Source organism: Grammomys surdaster, unplaced genomic scaffold (genome assembly GCF_004785775.1).
Source record: "Grammomys surdaster isolate TR1022 unplaced genomic scaffold, NIH_TR_1.0 62, whole genome shotgun sequence".
Classification (NCBI taxonomy): Eukaryota; Metazoa; Chordata; class Mammalia; order Rodentia; family Muridae; genus Grammomys; species Grammomys surdaster.
This window is the reverse complement of record NW_021604564.1, coordinates 19,384,534-19,393,292: the sequence shown is the minus strand read 5'-3', so window position 1 is coordinate 19,393,292 and position 8,759 is coordinate 19,384,534.

Below are 8,759 nucleotides of genomic sequence, written 5' to 3'. Positions count from 1 at the left end.
CTCCCTCTCCCTCTCCCTCTCTCTCTCTTTTCTTTTGTCTTTTTGTTGAAATAAGGCAGAGACTTATTTCTCTGTGTAGCTTTGGCTATCCTGGAACTCACTTTGTAGACCTGGCTAGCTTCAAACTTACAAAGACTCACCTGCCTCTGCCTCCCAAATGGTGACATTACATCACCACTCCCCAGCTAATAACAGTATTTTTTTTACCAGTCACTTCTTACAGAATAAATATTCTTGATGAAAGCATGGCTAACTTTTATTAATTTTGAAACACTGCATACAAAGTAACAATTTTCATTATGATGTGTGTGTGTGTGTGTGTTTAGAGGCAAAATTATCAAGTACCATCTACCATATTTTTATTTACTGATTTATTTATATTGTTTTTGAGACAGTGTTTCTCTCTGTAGCTCTGGCTACCCTGAAACTCAGTCTTTAGACCAGAGCATCCTTGAACTCAGAGATCCACCTGCTTTTGCCTCCCTAGTGCTGGGATTAAAGGCGTGTGCCACCACTCCTGGCTTTTTAATTAATTAACTTCATTTTTTACCCATCTTATTTTTTGAGATGAAATCTTTCATTGGCTTAGGACTCACCAGGCAAGTAGATTAGCTTGAAGCAAGCCTTGAGTATCAGATTGTCTTTGCCCTTCCTCAGTGCTCTGCTTACAAGGACCTGACATTACAGTAAACTTTTTTCTTGCAAGATGCTCAAGATTAATGTCTGTGCGGGGATAAAGTATCTGAACAAAAGCAACTTAGAAAGAAACATTTTTTCATGTAGTCTGTATCTACTATGTCCCTTTCTCTCTCTCCTGAGATCTTTTTTCTTTCATGGTCCCATTCTAATTACATTATATATACAAATGAATTTAAATCTAGCTTCCACATATAAAGAAACATGTAGCATTGGTCTTTATGAATTTGATTTGTTTAACTTAAGTCTTAGGGTTTCTATTACTGTGAAGAGACCCCATGACCACAGCAACTCGAATAAAGGAAAAGATTTAATAGAGGTTGGCTTATAGTTTCAGAGGTTTAGTCATGGTGAGAAGCATAGCCACATGCAGGTGCTGGAGAAGGAGCTGAGAGTTCTACATCTTGATCCGCAGGTAGTAGAAAGAGACTGTATGCCACACAAGGCATAGCTTGAGCATCAGAGACCTCAAAGCCCACTCCACAATGACACACTTCCTCCAACAAGACCACACCTACTTCAACAAGGCTACATTTCCTAAAAGTGCCAATCCCTATGGGCCAAACTTTGGGGAACCAATCCTATTCAAACCACCACAGCTTAACATAGTAACATAAAAAGCTTAACAGATTTTTAACCTCTGTTCATTTCTCTGAAAATGTCACAATTTCATCTTTCTTTGCATATGAATAAAATTCTTCTAAATGCATGTGCTGCATTTTCTTCAGTCATTACTCTGTCGATGGGCTGTGTTGTGTTGATTTACGCTGGTTCCATTTCTTGGCTGTTGTGAATAAATGTGATGTTCAAGTGTCTCTGTGGTAGGACATTCAGTGCTTTGGGATACACAGTGGTAGTAGGATGCTCCTGTTTTCACTTGATAAGATGCTTCCATACTGGTCTCCTGAGTGGCGTTCCCACCCACAGAGAATAAAGTTTCCTCTGTTTCTGAATCTGTATTTGCTGTCTTTGTTTTCTTTGTGATAGCCTTTCTGAGATAAAGACTAGAACTTACTGGTTTAATTTGCATTTCTCTGACTTTGGAAACCTTTAAAAGTATTTATTGGCTATTAGGTTTTCTTTTAAGAGCTGTCCAGTAAGTTCATTAAAGCATTGATTGGATGATTTATTTTGGAAGGAAATGCTTTGGGAGGGGGTGTTAAAAACTGAATTCTAGATTTAAAACTCTCACTTGATGCATAGCTGGCTAGATTTCCCCATTCTGTTGCTGTTTCTTCATCTTGGCTATTACTTCTTTAGCTTTGCAGAATCTTTTGATTTTTTGTGATCCCATTTATCACTGATATTTTTTACGCCATTGTCAATAGGTCATTTCAGAGTCTTCAAGAAGTTGTGTAATTTTCTTGATTTGTATTCCTCTGTCATTTAATAAAAATAAGACATTGTTTCAGCTCTTTGCATTTCCTAAAACTTTGTGGACTACCACATGGTCTATTTTAGAGAAGACTGCAAAGCTTTTGTGAAGTATGTACTTTGTATCTGATAGAATCTTCTGTAGAGAAAACATTGTGTTTATTGTATGGATGCATCACCTGTCAATTAAAAGGCCTATGGATTTTGGCATAGGCAGGAAGTAAAAGGTGGGACACAGGGAGGAGAAAACATTCTGGGAGAGAAGGAATCAGGGAGATACACTGGAAGATGTGACAAGATGGTTGCATGGTACCTGAATGCCATGAGGCAGATTATAGGCTAGAATATATGGGATATTTTAAGTTATATCTAGTCAGAGAAGAGCCTAGCTATATGGCTAAGGTATTTGTAACATATTTGAGTCTTAGTCTTATTTCTAGGAGCATGGGGCTGGAAAGAATAACCGGGGTCCAACCACAACATAATGGCACCCAACATGGGGCACCAATATGTTGTTGAAAATATTTAATCATAGTCTGGAGTTCAATATCTCCTTTGATGACTTATTTCCTGGATAAAAGGCATACACAAACTTTATATTTATAATAAGTCTTAATCAGTACAAGAGCGGGGCAGATATCTATCCTTTATGCTATTATGTCTATTTCCCAGACAATAATCCCATTATATAAATTGCCATGTTTTGCCTGGCCTGCTTTTAACTCCAACCCATGTGGCTATTATTTTAAGATACATAAACTTTCTTTTTCTCCTTGTGGTTCTCTTCTGACCCCAAGCCTGGGAACCATAAACCCCACTTATGTCTCTTTTGCCCAGCTGTCAGCTTCTTTATTCACCGATCAGGGATAACTTGTATGTGCGACCACTGGGAGCAGCCAGTATTTAGCATAGCACAAGACCAAACCTCAACAGGGGACTATATCTGCTATAAGGTGTAGTTAAAACTACTTTTGATGAAGTTTCTAAATGAAACTGAGATACTAACATCATCCGCCTGTGTTGCGTCTGGAGCTCTGGGACTTTTCATGCTCATTAGAGTTTATTTACGAAGCTGGGAGCCAACTAGTCAGGGCATGCTATCTCTGAGTGTCAGTTCTTCCTGATGATCTGATGGCACAGTGAACACTTCTCTTTTTATCTCTTCTCACTAATTTTGGTTTGAAATCTACTTTATCAGCTATTTACCTGAATAATTTGTAACTTCATAATAAATTCTGGATTGGTTTTGTTAATTGTTTGTTTTATACTCATTGATGATACATTAATGAACATTAATACATTTGATATGTATTTCTTTGTCTCATACAGTTTTATGTCATTACTGGTATAGAATTTGTTCTTTTCTCTCTAATCATACTGTGGGTAGAGTATTTGAGGGAAAGCTGTGCTATTGAGAGAATAAGACAGCACAAAAAACAAGAAACATGAAAATTCAAGGCTTCTTCAATGGACCACAATTCCTCAGCCATTGAATTCTAGAATACAGAAATAGATAAAATTGTGGAAGAGATTTCAAAACTTTATTAAAGGAATGATCGGAAATGGATAAAAAAAAATAAGTAAATGAATTCAACCCAAGGCCTAGAGAGGAAATTCAGCAGCATAGACCAAAGAGTGAACAAAATGGGCAAGAAAGTCAGTAATGGGGAAGAAAGATTAAGTTGAGACTTGAGGAAAAAAGCAAATAAAAGCCGAGAAATTAAAACCTCAAGGAATACACAAATACAAGGGAAAGGATCACCCGTAGGCTCTATCAATTAAAACCAAGAAGGACAGCGATGGAGGAGAAGGCCATGCGACATTCAACCTTTCCAAGAACAAGTTCAGCACAAGCACGTAAGTATGAGTCTCAAAAATAAGATGACGCCAAGGAGCTTAGCAAGCAAGAAGGAATGTGTACAAAACAGTAAAAAGAAGAAACGAGAAGAAAGCAAAAATGACTGCTTGACAATAAAAATGCATGAAGAAAAATTTTAAATTATGAAAGGGAATTATAAAAACCTGTTTTTTTTTTTTTTAATTCGGTAAGGTAAAACAAAACATTTAAAATATGGATTCACACAAAGGCAACAGAAAGGAATGAAGTGAGGAAGAGAGATGGGAGAAGGAGGGAAGAGAAATGGAGGTTGGATGAAGGAAGGAAGCAAAGATGGAAGGACAGGAGCAGGAGGGAGGGAAGGTGGAGACGAAGGCAAAGCTGCAACACTAGGTCTTTGAGATTGGAGGTGGCATCGTAAGCATGAAGAGGGGAAGCTGGAGTTAGATTTCAGAACCTTGGGTTTGTGTAATGTTAAACAGGCAGTGGTCAAGTGTCTGGTGTTTCACTGGAGTTGTCTTCTCTTTAATAATTTCCCTTCTCTGAACAGAAAGGCACACTTCACTTTGCAGTCTATGGACTGGGCAGTTCTCTCATCGTCCAAGCTGGGAAGTGTCTCACAAGTATGATACAAACATGACACTGATATCTGCACAAGGACCCATCTTCATCCCCTCAAGATCCCCTAAGTATTCTTCTGCAGGAAGTAGCTGTGTAACTGTAGATGTCAAGTAGACCCTGCTGGTCTTTCAGAGTTCTTACACCTACGGCAGTGAGGGTGGAGAGCTGGCTCTATAAGTTGGCCCATCCTCTGACCTCAGACTCAGGGCTTTAGAAGCCCTGAATTACTCTTGGGAAATGAAGTCTGCTCCTTGTCACTGAGGATAGGGCTGCTACTGCCGCTGCCACCACCACCACCACCACCACCACCGCCGCCGCCACCGCCACCGCCACCGCCACCTTCAATTTCTGAGCCTGTCCTGTTGCTGTCTATCTATACTCTTTGACTTGTCAGAGTCCAACTTTCCTGTTCCCCACATCTGCCCCCTGCCTCCTCTCCTCTTAAACTCTGCCACTGGAGAAGGTTCAAGGCAGGCTTTCTGGCTGGTGGTTGTTCCCAGTCTAGGGTGGTTCAATATTAAACAGTAGGTTTCCTTTAAAAGTTATGCTCAGCCACTGCCTCCCTGACTTCCACAGCTGCCTGATCCCTTGGAGGAATTACTGTATCAGTGACATTCACCACAGGCTTGTGAGGGTTGCACACTTGTCCTGAGGACAGGCTTGCCGGTGTCTTTTCACCTGGGTGGCTGGCTTATATTTGGGGTAAGGTTTCCACATGATCACCTCTTCTGTCAGGGGCCACTCAGTGAGTTCCTTTTGGCTAGACTTCTAGTTCATTGTCTGTCTGTCTCCCCATACTTAATTATTCTATCATAACTTTGAGAGTTTCTAAGCTCACTCTTTTTTATGTCTTTGAAATAGTCTGGTTTTCTTTATTGATTTCTTTATTAGTCCACAGAGACATCAATCACTTAGACTATTTTATCCAGAAATTCTTAGCATTAATTATTTACATAAAACTGTGTATAGTGTAAATTCTAAAAAGTCAGGATAGGAGCTGGGCATGGTGGAACATGCCTTAATCCCAGCACTTGGGAGGCAGAAGCAGACAGATCTCTCTGTAAGTTTGAGGCCATTCTGGTCTACAGAGTGAGTTCCAGGCCAGCCAGGACTTTGTAGAGAAATCCAGTCTTAAAAATAAAATTTAAAAAAGTTGTAATAGATAATACTTAACCTTATCACTGATTGTCAAGTACAAAGCTATGGAGAGTTGCATTTTAAGAGTCCAGAGAGAGGTCCTAGAAGCTCTGATGTCACCTGGCAAGTGTGGTCACCCACTCTTTCTGTGCATGTTAAGTGCTGGTGATGACACCTAGGCTTGCACATGCTAGCTGGCACTATCACTGAACTATGCCCCAGCCTGGACATCTACTGTTGAATGCTAGTGTCACACACTCTCCACCGTCTCCTGGCTCCTCATTGGACCTGTGCAGAGTCCTGTACATAAGAACCAAACAGATGGGGGCAGAAGGAGTCCCTTCCCTACATGGCCTTTACTAGATTTAAGATACTTGTCACAAAGAGATAATGTTTTCCTCAAACTTGATACACTTCCCTGAGTGGTTTTCGAAGCTCACAGACAATTTCCTAGTTGTGTTTGAGAGTCACCCTTCCTCTGAGTGTTGTTATTGCAGATTGAGTCTTATCCTTGCGCTTTACTGAGTCTTCATAGACACTTCCAGGATCCAAGGGAACTACAGAGGGATGGTCTGAAAGCAGGTCCATTCTTACCCCTAAGTAAATGCCATTGTTCACCTGCTATTGTGACTCAGAGGAACAAAGCAAGTCTTTTATACCTGTGTCTCCCTGACAGTCTGCACTGTGTCTGTCCTGTCTACAAACGGCCTTCCTCCACACAGGAAGCACCTGACACGGCACAGTGAGTTTAAGACTATTCCTTATTCTTATTTGGCTGGGTAACACCAAGAGTCTGACTCTAAGACAGGGAGAAGGTTAGAACAACCCATATGGTGGTGACGACAGCTTATTGATCCTTGATTAGCTCACCTGAGTGAACTTGTGCAGTTGAAACAATGTTATAAATGTAATCCTAGGCCCTCTAGTCAACTTTAAGAACTTTTGTGGGTAGTATTCATAAAACTGGTAGGTAAAGAGTGTCACCTATGTTTCTCTTAAATATCTTGATCTCCTTGGTAAATAAAATAGCTGTAGTGTATTCCCTGCTTGTAATGTGCCAAGCTCTTTGTGCATAGTATCTCTGTGTTCTTCAGATTTGAAAGGAAAGGATTATCCTGTCCATTTATAGATGAGGAAGCAGAACACCAGGAGGGGTTAGAGCCATTTACAAGGTTACTTATCAAAGTCAAACTCAAATCAGGCCCTGAGTTCCAGGATCAGATAGAAAAGCATCTCTCAAATAAGACATCGACCGTGTCTGGCTCCGAGGGGAGATTTTCAGTTCTAATATTTAAAGGTTGACCACAGAGTAAACATTTTCCCATAATTAGCGATCTCAGGAAACTAGTTTCCTTTTCTTCCATGCCTCAGTAACCTCCATAAGTCATATCATCCCACCCCATGCCTTGATTACTGCATCAGAGAAAGCGGATGGGGAAATCCCCACATTTGAAGGAAGTGTCTGGGACTATTGACTTGGTTCTCAGGCTACTGTCATATGTGAATTTTACTCTGTTGAGGACAACCACCAAACATCTGGCTTAATAGAAACCAAGCTACCCAGTAAAGGTCTACATGGATGCAGCTGGAATGAGCCAAATAGAGGATCCCAGAGGACAAAGAAAACTGGGCTTGTGTGTCACAAGCCTGAGGTCACATATCACAGGGTGAGTGTGACATGTGTACTCTAGCACTGAGTATATTGTGCCTTAGGTCATTCTCCTGGAACTTACCTGTATAAGAACGGCCACTGACTCTATATTATTCGGGACTGTTTTACTAACAGTGGTGTGTGTTCTCTGATTGCACATCTTGGGTCTTCCATCCTCTATTAGATTACTCTAATTCTCCTAATTACTAAGGCAAATTTGATGGGAACAAGACTGATATGGTGACTGGCATCACACACTATATCTCAGTCTGGAAATTGTCATTTAAAACTACCCAGGCAAAGTGATTGACAGAGCCTTCCTTCATTCTTGATGCTCTTCCAGTCATGGCTGCCTTGCTTTAGCTAATGTGAGCCTGTCAATCCCAAACTGGTAGGAGCTTTGACAGATAATTCATCAGATGATCTCCAGCCTCAGTCTTCCCTTAAGGGGTTCAACCCCTGGAAGTGGAAACTCAGAGCCGCACCCCCAGTGACACCAGCTATGGGGAGAGTAGCTCTTGCACTTTATTGGCCAGGATTCAGGAAAGCTCTGGATTCCCCTCACTGTAACCTATTAACATTCCTTGGGTGATATAAATCCTCTAGCCCCTGTGTGTGCCATTGCCACTTTCTATATACGAAACTCTCTTGACATCCGGGCCTTTACCACATCTCCAGCTCAGAGTCTCAGCATTTCCTTTGATTTATTAGGTTTACTTCTCTCCACAGTGAGATGGCAGAGAGTTGCTAGGGCTTTGTACATCTCCAGCACCCTGCTCTTAGACACTCATTTATTTAGTGGGGTGTTATTGTTTCTTCTCGCTGAAGTCACCCTCCCTTTCCTGCTGGTGTAAGATACCTATGAAGCACTGATCTTCCTCCTGCCCAAAGCTAACATATCTTGGACACACCTCAGTATGGAGTGACCCAATGTGGACATTTAAAAAGTATTGAAACACTCTGAAACTCCTCAACAATGAAGCTAACAAGGAAATATTTATACAATCCTTGAAAATACTACGTTTTTTGATTTTGACTGAAGCCTGTTGTGTTGCTGGGAACGCCACTGACGTGATGTTTACACATTCCTCGGACAGGAAAGAAGACTGAGGAGAGAGCCTGCTCCCTCCACACAGAGTGGCTTTGTTTGCCATCTGGCTTCTTGCCACCTTGAAGCATCCTCTAAGCCCTGAGGAGATGGGACTGAGAGTGAGTGTGTGGCTGTGGGTTCCTGGAGGCCTGTGTCTGCTGTCTGTGCCATGCCTCTTGAGGCCTATGTCTGCTGGCCATGCTGTGCCTCTTGGAGTCTGGGATGTGGCAGGTGTCTGAAGTTTCTTCAACAGCACAGAACGACCCAGAATGTCTAGCACTGAGCACTTTCTATAGAGGATGAAACAGGATTGCAGGGAGAGGGAGAGGGGGAGAAAGGGAGAGAGAGGGAGG